This window comes from Protopterus annectens, chromosome 4.part0 (genome assembly GCF_019279795.1).
Source record: "Protopterus annectens isolate FY-2018-M chromosome 4.part0, PAN1.0, whole genome shotgun sequence".
NCBI lineage: Eukaryota > Metazoa > Chordata > Ceratodontiformes > Protopteridae > Protopterus > Protopterus annectens.
This window is the reverse complement of record NC_056733.1, coordinates 155,665,521-155,680,591: the sequence shown is the minus strand read 5'-3', so window position 1 is coordinate 155,680,591 and position 15,071 is coordinate 155,665,521.

Genomic DNA, 15,071 nt, shown 5'->3' with positions numbered 1-15,071 from the left:
TGTTCCCCCATTATTTTAGGCATTGTCCAGATTACTTGTAAGAGGTTAAGAGGTATACTGCCCTATATAGATGTAAACACTTAGAATTTAAATTTTCACTATAAAACTACTTCTCAAAATTCACTAGGTCTAAGATGCACATAGAGCAGCTACTTTGTACATTGAGGGCTACCACCCCACAAAATTAGTCTTAGACAGTCTTGATAGAAGTCTATACTCATACAACACCCAAGCTAGCCATCTGTAGTACTCTCATGTACCATCCCTAAGTGATCATGAAATAAGGATCTGGAGCTGTGGATATGTACTTTCCGACTATCTTTGCAGCCAATTTGGTGAATATAGGTGACCTGAGAAAATATAACAGCTTAATGATATTTACTGACAACCACCTAATTCTTAAACAAATTGATACATTATGAGATAAATATTACTTACAATGTCACTGGAGGCAAGACACTCACAAACGAGTGCTTATAATACCAGTCAGGTTATCAGAAATACACACACTACACCCACCACAGACACTTTGAACCAGACACATAGACCTACATATGCTGATGCTCATAGGATCATGTGAGGACACTAGGCTAATGGCCCTGGGCCCTTACAAGCCTAGCTAAGAGCATACCTCTCAGGTGTACCTCATTACGAAGAACGTACCTCATTTGGAGTCTTAAAAAGTTCATGTTCTTCAAAGTTCCTCAAAGTTCCACATTGAAAAACTCTGTCACACATTCAGTGTTAAGAATTTTTTTAAGTGAAATCTATGGTAAATAGAAATGAATCATATTAATTCATTAAAATATCTTCTTTATAAGTAAAACCAGCATATTTTAACCATCCTATGGCCTTACTAGTTGAAATTATTAGTAAGCCATTAGTATGTGTTCCACATTTTGCCCATTTGTTCCACATTATGAGGGCTAGTGTTCCTCATTCTGGAGATGGAAGATTGAGAGCTATGGCTAAGAATTTATCCCCAAAAAGGAAACCTCAGTCAGCACCTGCCACCCCTGTCAATGAGGGACACAGGTGGAATTTCTAGGACAAATTTGTGGTTTCCCATCCACACATCATGGCTGCACTTGAACAGGATCAGCGAGGTACTCTGTTTGACATGTATGGGAAGTCTATTCCAGAGGCAAAGCAGCCTCTGGGAGACAAACCTGTCTCTCCAGCAGCTTTTGTTGATGCTACATATTAAATTTAGGCCTTTTGAGTGGGTAATGCGCGAGGAGTTAGACTTATGGATATGGAGCATCTCTAGTAGGGCAGGGTCCAATATCGCCTTGAAGGTGAGACACAGATCACCTCTGAGCAATCTGTATGATACAGAGTAGAGTGATAATGATTTGAGTCTGTCCACATAGGACAGGTGTTGGAGGACATGGATTCTTTTTGTGAGGTATTTCTGTGGACTTTCCAATTGGTGCAGATGTTTGGAGAGGTACATGCCAAATGGGGCGTTATACTCAATTATTGGCCTAATGAGGGAGGAGTACAGAGAGGTAATAACCTCCATTTTTCTGAATGCAATCCTTTAACTTATGAGGTGAACCAAGTAAAAGGCTTTTCTGACCACTACTGCTACATGGATGGTTGAATGTGTGATTGTTGCCAACCTGAGTACCCTGGTCTTTCACCACAGGTTGTGTGCTTAGGGGTTTGCCATTGATGTGGTAATCAGTAGGAGCCATATTTTTGCTGAATGGTATGATAATATTTTTTTTGCATTTAATTTAGGGCCATGACTTTGACACCAGTCATTTGTTGGTGTAAGACCCTCTTGCAGTATGTTAACATCATTTGGGGAGTCAATTACACCACTCAACTTACAGTAATCTGCAAACTTGGTCAGCCACAGGCCTCTTATCTTTGCCTGGACCTCTGTGAAGTAGATGGCAAACAGTAGGGTTCCCAGGACAGATCCCTGGGGAATACCACAAGTGACAGGTTTGCTGTCAGAGGTGGAGGCACCTATTTTGACCTAGTGGGTCCTATTGGTGAGCCAGTTGGCCACCCACCTGATGAGATAGGGATTAATGCCAAGTTGTGTTAGCTTTTCAATGATGCCCGAGTGAGGGATTGTGTCAAAGGCCTTGGCCAAGTCAATCTAAGCTGCATGCACTGACTTTCTGTCATCCAGGGCCTTTGTGACAGTCTCAAAGAAGTCAACCAGGTTCAACAGGCAAGATCTGCCCTTGACGAATCTGAACTGGGTGGGTTCAAGTACTTGGAAATTGCCTATGTCCTTGTTTATGAGATCCATAATAATAAACTCCATGGCTTTACAAATTAGACTTGTCAAGCTAATGGGGTGATAGTTTCCAGAGTCTGTAGTGGCACCACCTTTGTGCAAGAGGATGACAGTAGCAGTTCTCCACTCTGCTGGAATGAAGCCTCTACTTAGACTGTGGTTGAATAGGGTGCTCAGTGGTGAAGCTAGTTCTTACTGGAGATGGTGCAGAATACAGCCCATGGAAGCTGTGTTCTTTGCCTTGAATAGTGCCTTTAACACTTGATCAATGGAGATGTGCGTTATGGGACAAGTATCAGGGATCTCAAATGGGCCTTTGGGGGTATGGGGGGGTGAAGTTTGCTCTGAACTTATCTGCTAGCAGGTTGGCTAAGTCAACAGGATCAGTGTAAGTGGTACCGTTAAATACTAATTCAGAACAAACCTGGACTTTGCCATGGAGGTGCCTGACATAACTGAAGAAGGCTTTGTGGTTTCCCTTTGTTTCAGAGGCTAGTTTCAATTCATTATTTGGCTTTGGAGGTTTTCGCTAGTGATCTAGTTTGCTTGTTGAGGCTGTGGAGGGAGTTTTTCCAGTTTGGGATTTATTCCTTTTTATCCATGGATAACAGTTTCTTCCTTTTGTTGTAAAGCCTGCTGATAGAGGATGTCCACCAGACAGGTTTGTGTTTCCTTGAGGAGGAGGTTTTAGTTCTAGTGGGTATGGCTGAGTCCATGCAGTTGTAGGGGTGCTTGTATGCTGCATTTGCATACTGTATAGCATAGTTGTCTGCATCCTCTGAGGTGGGCGGTGGTGTGAAGCTACTGATACCCTCCCTTAGAGGGGTATAGTCAGCTTTTGAGAAGTTTTTTAGCCTGGTTATGGCTGGGAAGGTTGGGTGGAATAGAAACTTCGAATGAGACAGACTGATGATCTGATCTCACCAGGGAAGAACATACTATGGGAGTGGTGCAGAGGTCACCTGTGTTGGTGAGAATCAAGTCCAGAATGCTATCTCCCCTTGTAGGGGTTGAGATAAGCTGGTCTAGTGTGTTAGAACTGATGAAGTCAAGGAACCATTGAGTGAGTGCATTAGTGCAAGAATAGTTCACCCAGTCTATGGTGGGGTAGTTGAAGTCACTAAGAATCAGGGTGTTGGGGGTACCTTGATGGAGTCAAGTAGGTCCAGGTAGGAGGAGTAGGTGTCCTGAGTTATGGAGGGGGTCTATAGCTAGCTATAACTTAGATAGGTGTCTTGCCAACTGTCCGTTGCACCTGGAGTAATTACAGTGCATCATGCTGGCAAACCAGTCTGGAGGTGTGCCTGTCCTTAATGAAGATAGAGGCTCCACCACCCTTAGTCTTCCCGACCTCATTTTGGAATGAGATATAGCCTGGTAAGGTAGAGGTCCTCTCCACAGTCCTGAACTAAGTTTCTGTGACTGCACAGATGTCTGCATCTTCCAGTGCGAGGAGAGATGCCAGTGAGGGCATTTTCAGGTTAAGGCTCCTAGCGTTAAGCAGCATGACCTTCAATTTGCTTTTTGACAGATCTTTTATGTTGGAAGATTTGTCTTTGGGATATAGCCTAAAAAATGCACAATGGGGGAGGCAAAAGCCTTAGCCAGGATCCAGAATCCATGGGGTGATAGGTGGAGGCCATCAATGGCAGAGCATTGAGGCCTGTCAACCATGTCATCCCAGGCAGACAGATACTGAATCCCCTTGGAAATACATCAGAAACTAAGCCAATAGCTGTAGTCAATTATTTTTTGCTGGTATTGTGGTATCATTCTTGGTGAAGGTAGGATGCTGCTTAGGGCTAGGGTCATATCTGCCTGGGAGTCATACTCTGAGAGCTCAATCATGTCTCTCTTCATATAGTCATATCAAGTCATTCACACCAATATGGACAATGATAAAGTCATACTTGTACCTGTTGTGAAGTGACTTAAGTGCGTGCGTGATGTGGTGGATTCTGGCACCTGACAGATAACTGGCTGTGACCTTCTCCTTGTTGAGCCTGGTGAGGAGGACATTGGTGTGTCTCACAACTGAGTCAGCAATGACTAGTATGTTTGGTTTATTGATATGCCCCATGGGCTTTATTTGTGAGACACTGGTGTGTTGTCTGCTGTGTGTGATGTGTTTGATGTTGTGTGTGGAATGTTTGTGAGTGTGTTTTGGAGGTCTCTTCTGTTTAGGTAAGTTTTTATTGAGGACCTCTGCATAGGTGAGTGTGTATTGTGCTTGGCTATGTGATGTAGGTGGTGTGTTTGTGCTGGCAATCTCCTCTTTGTCAGGAGTACTGACTGTGGTGCGAGAGAGCATGGATTCCAGCTTACTGATGTAGATGTAGTTCTCACAAGTAGAAGAATTATGTGCTAGGAGAAGTGGGCTGTCAGTGAACATGAGGCAGTTGCTACACTGTCTCAGTATGTCCATGTTGACCAGGCTGGCAGGAGAAACTGATGGGAATTGTCCAGACATAGTGTTCTGAATGCTTGGGCGGACGTATGGAGAGAGGGTTTTGATAAGGGTTTGTCCACAAGAGTGTAGACCACAAAAACCTTCTTAAATGTAAGTTTCTAAACCCTAAAGGCTTAACAGATATTGTACCCACAATATATACCCTCAGCAGCCTCAAAAGCACTCTAATAAAACATCACCCACCATGCTGCATACAGCCATGTCTCATGGCATCTCAGCCTCTAAGCTCATTAGGCAAATAGTCATACAAGCCAGTGTTTTGGTCAGGCTGAGTAAGGAGAGATTCAAGCTCATTTGGCTGTCAAAGGTCAGAATCCAAGAGATTGTGCACACATACAGATCATTGAACCATAAGTACCAGTATGAATCAGTCATAGTCCATGTCGGTTTAAATGACCTGAGACATACCTCCTTGGACTGTCTGAAGAGAGACATGATGGAGCTCTTGAACTGTGTCTCAGGCAGGTATGAGCCTTGCATTGAGCTGCATTCTGCCTTCTCTAAAGATGATGCCACAATATAAACAGAAAATAATTGACTGACAGTTAGCTTAGTTTTTGTTGTCGTTTGAGGAACGTATATTTGTCAGCCTAGGATTTGGTAGACAGACCATGCTGCTTTGTCAGGCATGGTTTGCATCTGTCCAATTTAGGCTTTTGTATATTGGCTAAAACTTTGCCCTTCCCCATAGTGACTTTTTTAGGCACTGCCAATCTGATAAACCTTCCAACATAGCAAAACAAACATCTAAAGGGTTTACGGCTCAATGAAAAGTCCAAACAAGAAAGTCCACCACCTGCAGTCTCTCCTCACGGCAGAATACAGATATTTTTGCAGTCACTGAAACTTGGTTTAAAGCTGCAGACAGCAATTCAGCTGTGCAGGGTTACAATGCCTTCTACAGATTTAGACCATCTACTGCACAGGAAGGGATGAAGGTAGAAGTCTCGGTTTACATCAAAAACATATATACCTCAAGGTTTGTCAGTTGGTATGATGTGCTAGAACTTCTGCAAGCCCAAATTACCATAGGCAGAGTTCCATATCATATGCTTGCAACTATAGGTCCCCCACCATGACCCGGAAATCCATAACACATACATAAACTTACTGGAGACCCTTCCCTTCAACCCAACTCCAAATTCATGGGCCACCTCAACTACCCCACTATAGACTGGCAATCATACATGGCCCCTAATATTCATGCCCAGAGATTCCTGGACTTTGTAAATACAAATACCCTGCTATCCTTGACCTGGTCTTCACAAACATGGGAGGATGTCACACCATCCCTAGTGTACTGCCCTCAGTGACCAGGTCAGACCACAAAGCATTTCCTTTAAATTAATAATAAAACTCAGTATCCCAGCTAACTCTGGAAGTTTTAAAGATTATATTAAGGCAAACATTCTACTATTAAGTGTCAACTTAACAAAATTCCAAGCTCCCTAAGCCCTGAGAACATGACCACCTATGTGGAATTATTCATGGAAACCCTCTATAAGGATATTAACAGCTGCATACAGACAGTTGTACCTACCTGTAACAAGCACATGACTAACTCAAAAAACAAGCAACTCTGGTAGAATCCAAACATCAACAGATTGTACAACAAAAGGAAGAAAATCATGGAGAAAATCAGGAGGTGCAATAACCAGCAGGATAAAAACTCCCTCATCAATCTAACCCAGCAGCTCAAAGGGATTATCAAGTCTACCAAAGCTAGATTTGAGGCAAAAACAACTTCCCAAGCCAAGAACAGTTATAAAGCTTTCTTCAGCTATGTCCAAAACCTCAAAGACAATGCACAGTGGTTTACTGAATTAATTGTAAATGGAGCCACCTGTACTGAGCCACAAGATATAGCAAATCTACTGGCCGACAAATGTAGCTCCACTTTTACCCCAAGACATCCTACAGAAAATACTCATAGCCATAACTCTACCTACTATCACTAGGAAAAAGGTCCTCAAGGCACTCTCCAAGGCCAAAAGCACTACATCAAAAGGACATGATAATATCCCAGGATGCTTCCTTAATAGTATGAAATATGAACTGTAAGGACATGCTACAAACAAGCTTTATGCTGAATGAAAGGAGGACTGCAGTGGTTATCAAACTGCATGAGGGTGACCCATCCATGGACTAGAGGAGCTATCGACCCATAAGCCTGACTAATCTAATATGTAAAGCCATGTTAAGAATAATTATGGATATGTTAAATGATGACACAAGAAATCTACAGAGATTAGATCCAACTCAGTTTGGCTTTGTCAAGGGCAGGTTATGAATTCTCATCTTGGTGGGCAAAGTTCACAGAGGATTATAAATAAGAAGCAACTATTGTATCCTTCCAAGACACAAATGCCCTTCAAGAAGGTCTGACAGAGATTAATAACTGGTGCCAGAGTTGCGGTCTTAAACTCAATACGAAGAAGTGCACAATAAAATCTTTCAGTAAGCCAGCCACCCCTGCAACTTATTGCATTGATTATACACCCCTAAGAGTAGACCCAGTACTCAAGGATTTGGGAATGTGTGTAAACAGTGACTTGGCCTTTGACCATCATGTGACTACCATAGTAAGGAAATTGTACTATGCTGGAAAACCTATAAGCAAGTGTATGGCATCAAATATCAAAAATGTCATTGTTCCATTGTATTCTTCCCTCATAAGATCAATCTTTAAGTACAAACTGACCATGCATATGCAACAGCTGGAGAATCCAAAGAGGTTCACCTCAAAAGGAATATATGGTTTAGGAAACAAGTCTTATGTATGTATTCCACCTGAAAGCCTTGTCCTTATCTGTCTCTTACTGACTACTAAGAGGTGACTTGTGCTTGTCCTACAAAGCATCCCCTGATTCAGCCATAATAGACTAAAAAATATGTTGCAAGACCGTCATAGCATCCTCTGACCTAGCCTTAGTGGACCTGTTGTACATCCGCAAAATAAGTAACATGAGGAACACCTGATCTAATGATATAAACCTTACCCAGAACATAAATAAAACATGGTGGAGTGACAGGTATGTATCACAGAGGCTATCCCTTCTCTGAAATAGGCTTCCCATTCATGTAAAGCAAAGTTCTCCCCTGCACTTATTCAAAAAAAACCTGGGTCAGTGGATGGGGAATCATAAATTTACCCTAGGTTGGGCACCTATATTTCTGACTTTATATACCCCACAAAACCTAAAGGGGCAATACCTTTCTAATATTTGTTGGAAGCATGGCTAGGCTTAAAAAGGCCTTTTAGGGTTAATAGCCTAATATTCTCCTATGATCCTATGAATACTAGCATACTTCATTACCCCAATAAATTCACCTAGATGTAGTACTTACAGCAGTAGGCTTAGGGGACAAAACTGTCTAATCCCCCATGTACCTATAGAAATGGACTGACTCACCCATTGACAATACTATGCCCATCGTGCCTATTTATTAACCCTTAATTCATTCCCTAAAACCCTTATGCTTTCATAACTTTAAATGTTACCATAGACATAGCTGTGATGTTCATTAGATCACTTTTGTAGTAGTCATAACTATATACAGTAGCATGTATCCTTGCCAAGGATCAAATGTCTGGCCAGTCTGCAAATGTTTGGGGTCATTCCCCATGCCCAGTACATCTACCCATAGCCTGAGAATGTGTGCTGTACAAGAGGGAAATACTGGTACAAAACACTCAGAACAATCTTGGTGCTTGTATGCTCAGCCACACTTTCCATCAGCTCAACATCATTAGTGGTTGGCTTCCACTACAGTTTGGGTAAACAAGTGTTTCCATTAGGAAACCATTGTTTTCCTGAAGCACAGTTTCAATTGCTTATGTTTGTCAGAAAGGGTAAATGTCTGTGGTTGACAGATTCCCTATAAAGACTCACCATTCCTCTTGTGTTTTTGCTAAAGAGGTCAACACAATACTAATCCCTGTCACACCTGCCTATCCTTTACTCCAAAACCCCTTAAGGAACAAGCACAATGACAATATTTCTAGAAAATAGGTACCTGAAAGAGTTGGAGTTAGAGATTTGTAACAGACATCCATTCAGAGTGCCACCCCCTCAGAAGAAAAAGAAGTCATCAAAGAGGTTTCCAAGGAATCTCAGACTTTTTCCTCTTTACCGCAATCTGGGTCTGATGTATTCTTCTAGTACCTCTGGCATGATCCCTTATAAGTTTGCTAAGACCTAAGAATTAAGTACATCCTGTCAGACTGTATATCAGGCAATTGCTGGGAAAGTAGAACCTAGGATCATAATCTCTGAGATTGATGGTATATGTCACCAAATCCCTTATGGAGGCCCATCCTTTGGATGCTACACCTAAAACTTTAAAGCTACAGACCTCCTAAAAAGAGGGACTCAAAAAATTGACTGTTCCTTCCACCACTTCTAGGCAGAAATCTACTCAAGAGAACTGACGTACTTTTGCCTAAGCATTACCTAAGGCAATCCAGTCTCTTCAACCTTCTCATCCAGTTTCTTCACCAGTTAAGAGAAAAACATGAATCTCTTCTTCAGATGTAGATGATCTCTCGGAATCTGATGTTGCAAATCTGGATTACATTTCACACCTTTCCTCACCTAACCCTTGAGAGTCTGAATTAGAACCCCCCTTTCAACAGACTCCCCTATTAGATTTATTTGGGGATACAATCTTAAAAATGAAAGAATGTCTTAAATGGGAAGATGAGGAAGTGTCAGAATCTCAGAAGAGATAATATGAACTGATGTCTATGGATTCATCATAACTAGTAGGCATTCCCTCATTTTAGGTGCTTCAAAGGTTCCACTTGCTTCTGCCTCTTTTCCTTGAGTCGCAATCTCCTTCTCCCAAGAAATCTGATAGATTCTGCTTCTAAGCCAGTTCCAAATGATAAGGATAGTTCTTCTTTCTTAGATTTGGTACAAAGGTCTGTACATCATCTGCCTTGACATTAAGAGCAATTAATTGCCAGACTCGCATGTCCAAGTATCTTTTGTCTGTTTTTGGTAATCTGCAGTAAACCCTAGCTTCCTCACCAAATGTTGATACTAAATCCTTTCTCTTGGATATGTCAAATTCTGATTCACAGATCACTGAACATCCTACAAAGTGTACTTATGACACAGTGCATGCTGTGTCCAGGGCTGCTGCGACTGGCACAGTTATGAACAGGAATGCGTGGGTTAGACTACAGAATTACCATGATGATGTTAAGGTTGAGCTATTTTTTGTTCCCTCCCCACCCTTACTTCATACCTTCTAGTCTTCTACCCACTGCCCCCATCCATTGCCAGGTCTACTGCACCCCTCCCCCCAGTGAAACACCAATATTTTTCAGGTTGGGTCCATTGAGGAACTAAAGGGTGTCCTGGATGGTCTCATTGGCAACTGCTTCCACAAAGGGGGATTTTAATGTTACGACCTACCCTCTTGTTCCCCCCCCCATCCCCATGTCATAATCATAAGAAGGCTAGTCCTCTCTTCATGGACCACACCCCCCCTCCAGAAGCACAGAGATGAACTTCCCTTCACAGTGGGATAGGCATACCTATCTCTCCCTACCAGCACATCAGACTACTGAGCTAGTAATTGAACCTGGATTGCCTGTCCCATAATTAGGACTTTATCCCTTGTGCCATGGTGTTTACTAAGGTTGAGCTTCTACTACTCCCTTTAACAAAGCTCTTTTGTTTGGCAGTTCTTCAGCTGACATATTAAAGAAACTGGAAGTCAGGGGTAAGTCAGTCCAAGGAGTTAAGCAACTCTTTGTCTCATACTTTTAAATGTCAAAGGAAATATCCATATTCTTTTGGTCCCTTTTTTGAAAACCCAAACCCCCTCAAAAGATGTCATCTAGGCAACAACATAAAAAAATAAATGACAGGGAGACAGATAACATGGGCCCCTCTTTCAAAAGAAATCTTAGTGACTATCAGTGTATTCCTCCCAGTCTCACTCCAGTTATTCTTCTAAAATTGCAGGCAGTCTTTCTTGCTGGCATCATTTCTGTACAAAAAGATAACTTCAGATGTCTGTTCTAAAAATAATAAATAATGATTATAGGCTTCAATAGGGATCCTTTCTATTCTAATCAGGGGATCCTTCCACCTAAAATAAATAAATAAATAAATAAATAAATAATAATAAAAAAAAAAAAAACAGAAAAAAATCTGTTTCCTTAAGCAAGTACTGTCAGACATACTGTCTAGGATTGTTGCAAAAACAGTGTCTTCTTGCTAAAGATGCAAAGGCTTTTATTCAGGATTGTTCATGGTTTCCAGGAAAGAAGGCACATGGAGACTAGTTTTGGACATTTCAAAACTATCTTTCTTTTGGTATAGGTGATACCTCACAATTTAACCACCTTGCAACTTGATTGTTTTGCAATTCAGCTGCACTTTCGGCCACCCTGACTTCCTGCAATTCAACCGCCATCTAGTAATTTGACCCGGAAAGGAGGCTGAAAAGTTTATTGTTTCCTGTTGTTGCTGTATTGTTTATATAGTGCAGCTGTTTTTTTAAGTGTTGTAAAAAAGTGAAGAAATGGGCCAAAGAAGACTGATGTTGGCAGGAAAAATAAGTGGCTGAGCACTGAAAAGAAGAAAGAAATCATAGGCAAAACTGAGAGGGGAGGTAAAATAGGACAAATAGCAGAACAGTATGGCGTGCCTAGGTCTACCGTCTCAACATTTTGGAAGAATAGAGACAGCATCATGGGTGCTAAGGTGTCAAAAGGAGCAACAAACGTTTTGGACAAACACAGAAAAACAATTCATGAAGGTATGGAGAAGATGCTTCTTGTCGGGATCCAGGAGAGGCAGATGAAGGGAGATCCAATAACTCAGATCATGATCTGTGAGAAAGCTAAACACATCTTTGAAGGCCTACAAAAAAACTCAAGGAAGTAGCTCACAGCAAACAGAGGAATTTGAAGCAAGTAGGGGATGTTTCCACAGATTTAAAAAAAGAACTGGCTTCTACAGTGTTTTGAGACAAGGAGGGGCAGCTATTGCTGATAAAAGAAGGCATACAAAAATTTGTCAAGGAATTTGAAGAACTGATAGAGAGAGAAGGCTATCAGCCAGAACATATTTTTAATTGCAATGAAATGGGGCTTTTCTGGAAGAGATTGCCAAATAGTTCTTACATAACCCAAGAAGAAGCTAGGATTCCAGGTCACAAGCCCATGAAAGATAGGCTCACACTCTTCTTGAGAGCAGACGCCAGTGGAGACTTGAAGCTGAAGCCTCTGCCAGTTTATCCCTCAGAAAAAAACAAGATGCATTGGAAAAATATTATAAAATCAAAACTACCTGTAATGTTGAAATCATACACCAAAGCTTGAGTAGACCAGTCAGTTTTCAAGGATTGGATTTTCGAGGAATATGCTCCAATTGTCAAGAAGTACCTGACAAAGAACAATTTTCCAATGACAGCTCTTCTGTTTCTAGACAATGCCTCTGTCCACCCATGAGAGTTAGAGGAAATTCTTCAGCTAGACTATGAGTTCATCAAGGTTCAGTTCCTGCCTCCCAACACAACTTCCCACATTCAACCGAGGAATCAAAAAGTCAATGCTTGCTTCAAGAAGATCTACACAAAAGTACTCTTCTCAATGTTCTTTGATGTGACCCATTCTTCAGATAAAACACTGAAGGAATTCTAGAAGACTAAGTTCAACATTCTTCATGCCTTATCATTCATCAAAAGTGCCTGGGATGGAGTGTTGCAGAAAGCCCTTTGTGCAGCCTGGAGGAAACTGGTTCCTTTCTTTTCCCAGGGTGAAATTGCTGATGAAGCAGCTGAAGTGCTGCAAGACATCGTTTCCACAGCAGAGCACCTGAACATGGGGAAGTGGATGAGCCGAATGTGGAGGAACTGCTACAAGACCATGATGACAAGCTCACGATGGAGGAACTTACAGTACTTTGCAATGAGCAATTCAAAGAAAAAGAAAGGGAAAATTCTTCTAAAGATGAGGACATCAGGGAAAAAGGACCTATGCCAACAGCTTGCATTAAAGAACTTTTATCCAACTGGGAGAAGGTGCAGGCAGCAGTCTTGGAGTAGCCCCCTAACATGGGTGACATCAACAGGATGAGACTTGTTTAACAACACAATCATGCACCACTTCAAGACCATCCTGAAAAAGAGGGAGAGAAAAGTCACCCTGGACAATTTTTTTTCACCTACACCTGCCAAAAAACAGAGGGAACAGGTAGGACAGGGTGAAGAAGCCTTCCCTTCCAACAACTGAAGACTAAGTGGATTCTGTAAATAGTGTAACTATGGTGACATATTCAGTTTTTGCCATGGACACTGATGTGGCTGGGCAGAGAGAATGGGCAAAAGTGAATGATGCCGACTCACCTGAATGAATGAGCCAAGAAGGGGAGCCACTAAGTAAAGTCCTGGAGAGGAATTAAAAAAAAAAACAGACACACCACTATACACTGTATTGTGTGTTATTATTTATTTGTGGAGTGTGGATAGGAAACTGTTGTCAGATGTTTTAAGTTATAATGTTATTTCTTTTGGGTGTGTGGATAGAAAACTCATGTAAGATGTTTTAAGTTATAATGTATATCCCATTAAAGGGAACTAAGTAAAACATTAATCATAATCCGAGACAACATCCATTTCATAACTGCTATCGCACAATGATGTAATTAGCATGCATTTTAGCTGGACGGGAAACATGAAACATGTTAGCCTGCATTCTTAAATGGATTTAACATCAAATAAATTTGTATGTGACATGTAAGCCATAGTTTTAGGAATACAGTAGTCCTTCATTCCTCCTCCTCCATCCCTCCTCCATTTAAGAGATGTTCTACACTTCAAATCATGGTGAGCTACATTTTTAAAATTTCTTTAGTGTATTTTTTAATTTTGTTTGGGCTGGGAATGAATTGAACCATTTTCCATCAATTTGTATGGGAAATAGCATATCACAATTCATCTGCCATTCTGGAATGGATTATAGTTGATTTGTAAGGTACCACCTGTACCAAAATTCAAAATGTTTACTCTACCAACCTTTTCTTTCATCTGTGTTTCCCAGTGCCTTTCTAGACACCTTAGATTTAAAAGATGTGTACCTCTGCATCACTTTTCACAAAATGCACAGGGGAGTAGACTTGAGATTGCACTTTCAGTTTACATCTTTGGTTTTTGGTCATTCCACTGCGCCAAGAGTTTTCATAAAGCCTCTAGCCCCGGGCATTGCCTTTTACTGACTTCAGGGCATCCATATTTTTCCTTATTTGGGTGGTTGCTTCATTTTAGCCCCTTCTTGCCCTCTAACAGGATTTCAGTTCACTATTCACTGTTATAGCAGCATGTGGTTTAAACTAAATCTGAAAGGTTAGTGGCTATAGATTATCTCCTGACACCTTTTTATCCATTCCTTACCTACTTCCATGCAAAGTATTTTCTTTTCAGTTTCATTTTTAATATAGTCTCCCAAAGTATGTATACAACAAGACAATCTCTCAAATAATGGGAAAAATTATGGCTTACATATCATGTCCATCCTGCAATTTGCCAGACCACATATGAGAGAAATTCCAATTGTACCTCAAACCAGTCTGTTTCCATCACCTCCATCCCTTAACCTTTCAAGTTCCAGTGTTCAGTTTCATCAAAAAGGAACTCCTGTGGTAGACTGGTCAAGTATCCCTAAGTACATTTCTCCCACCAATTTTCTCCCATTCTGCTAACTTAGTCACAACTTTCTTTTTTTTTGGGGGGGGGGTGCAATTTCCCAAGGTATCAATGTTCAGAGCTTGTAGGAGACTCATTTCAAGGACAAGCACATAAGCCTCAATGAGATTATAGAGCTAATAAAAGCTATCAGAGCTCTAAGTCAGCTGTGCACCCCTGGGCCACTGTTACTGATAACAGACATCACGGTGATGTGGTACATAAACAAATGGGGGCACAAAGTCTTATCCCCCTTTGCAGACTAGCCATGATTACCTATAACTAGCAATTCCAAACAACCTTACTCTACAGGCTACATACATTTCAAAAGGGGCAGAATACCATAGCAGGCACCTCAAACAGATCCAGGACAGACCTTCATGAGTGGATGTTACACCCAGAGGTCTTCCAGGACATTGTTCATTAATGGGGAATTCCCCAAATAGATCTGTTTGCCTCCTGCCACAAGAGACAACTAATTCAGTTCTGTTCCAAGACATCTTGCAAAAGACCTAGAAAACAGATGCATTCTCTTTCCTGTGAACTAGAATTTTCCTCTATGCCAACCCCTTTCCTCTGATTTCAAGAGATTTTTCTAAAGATCAAGCCATATATTTGCCAGAAATGCTTATGTTAACT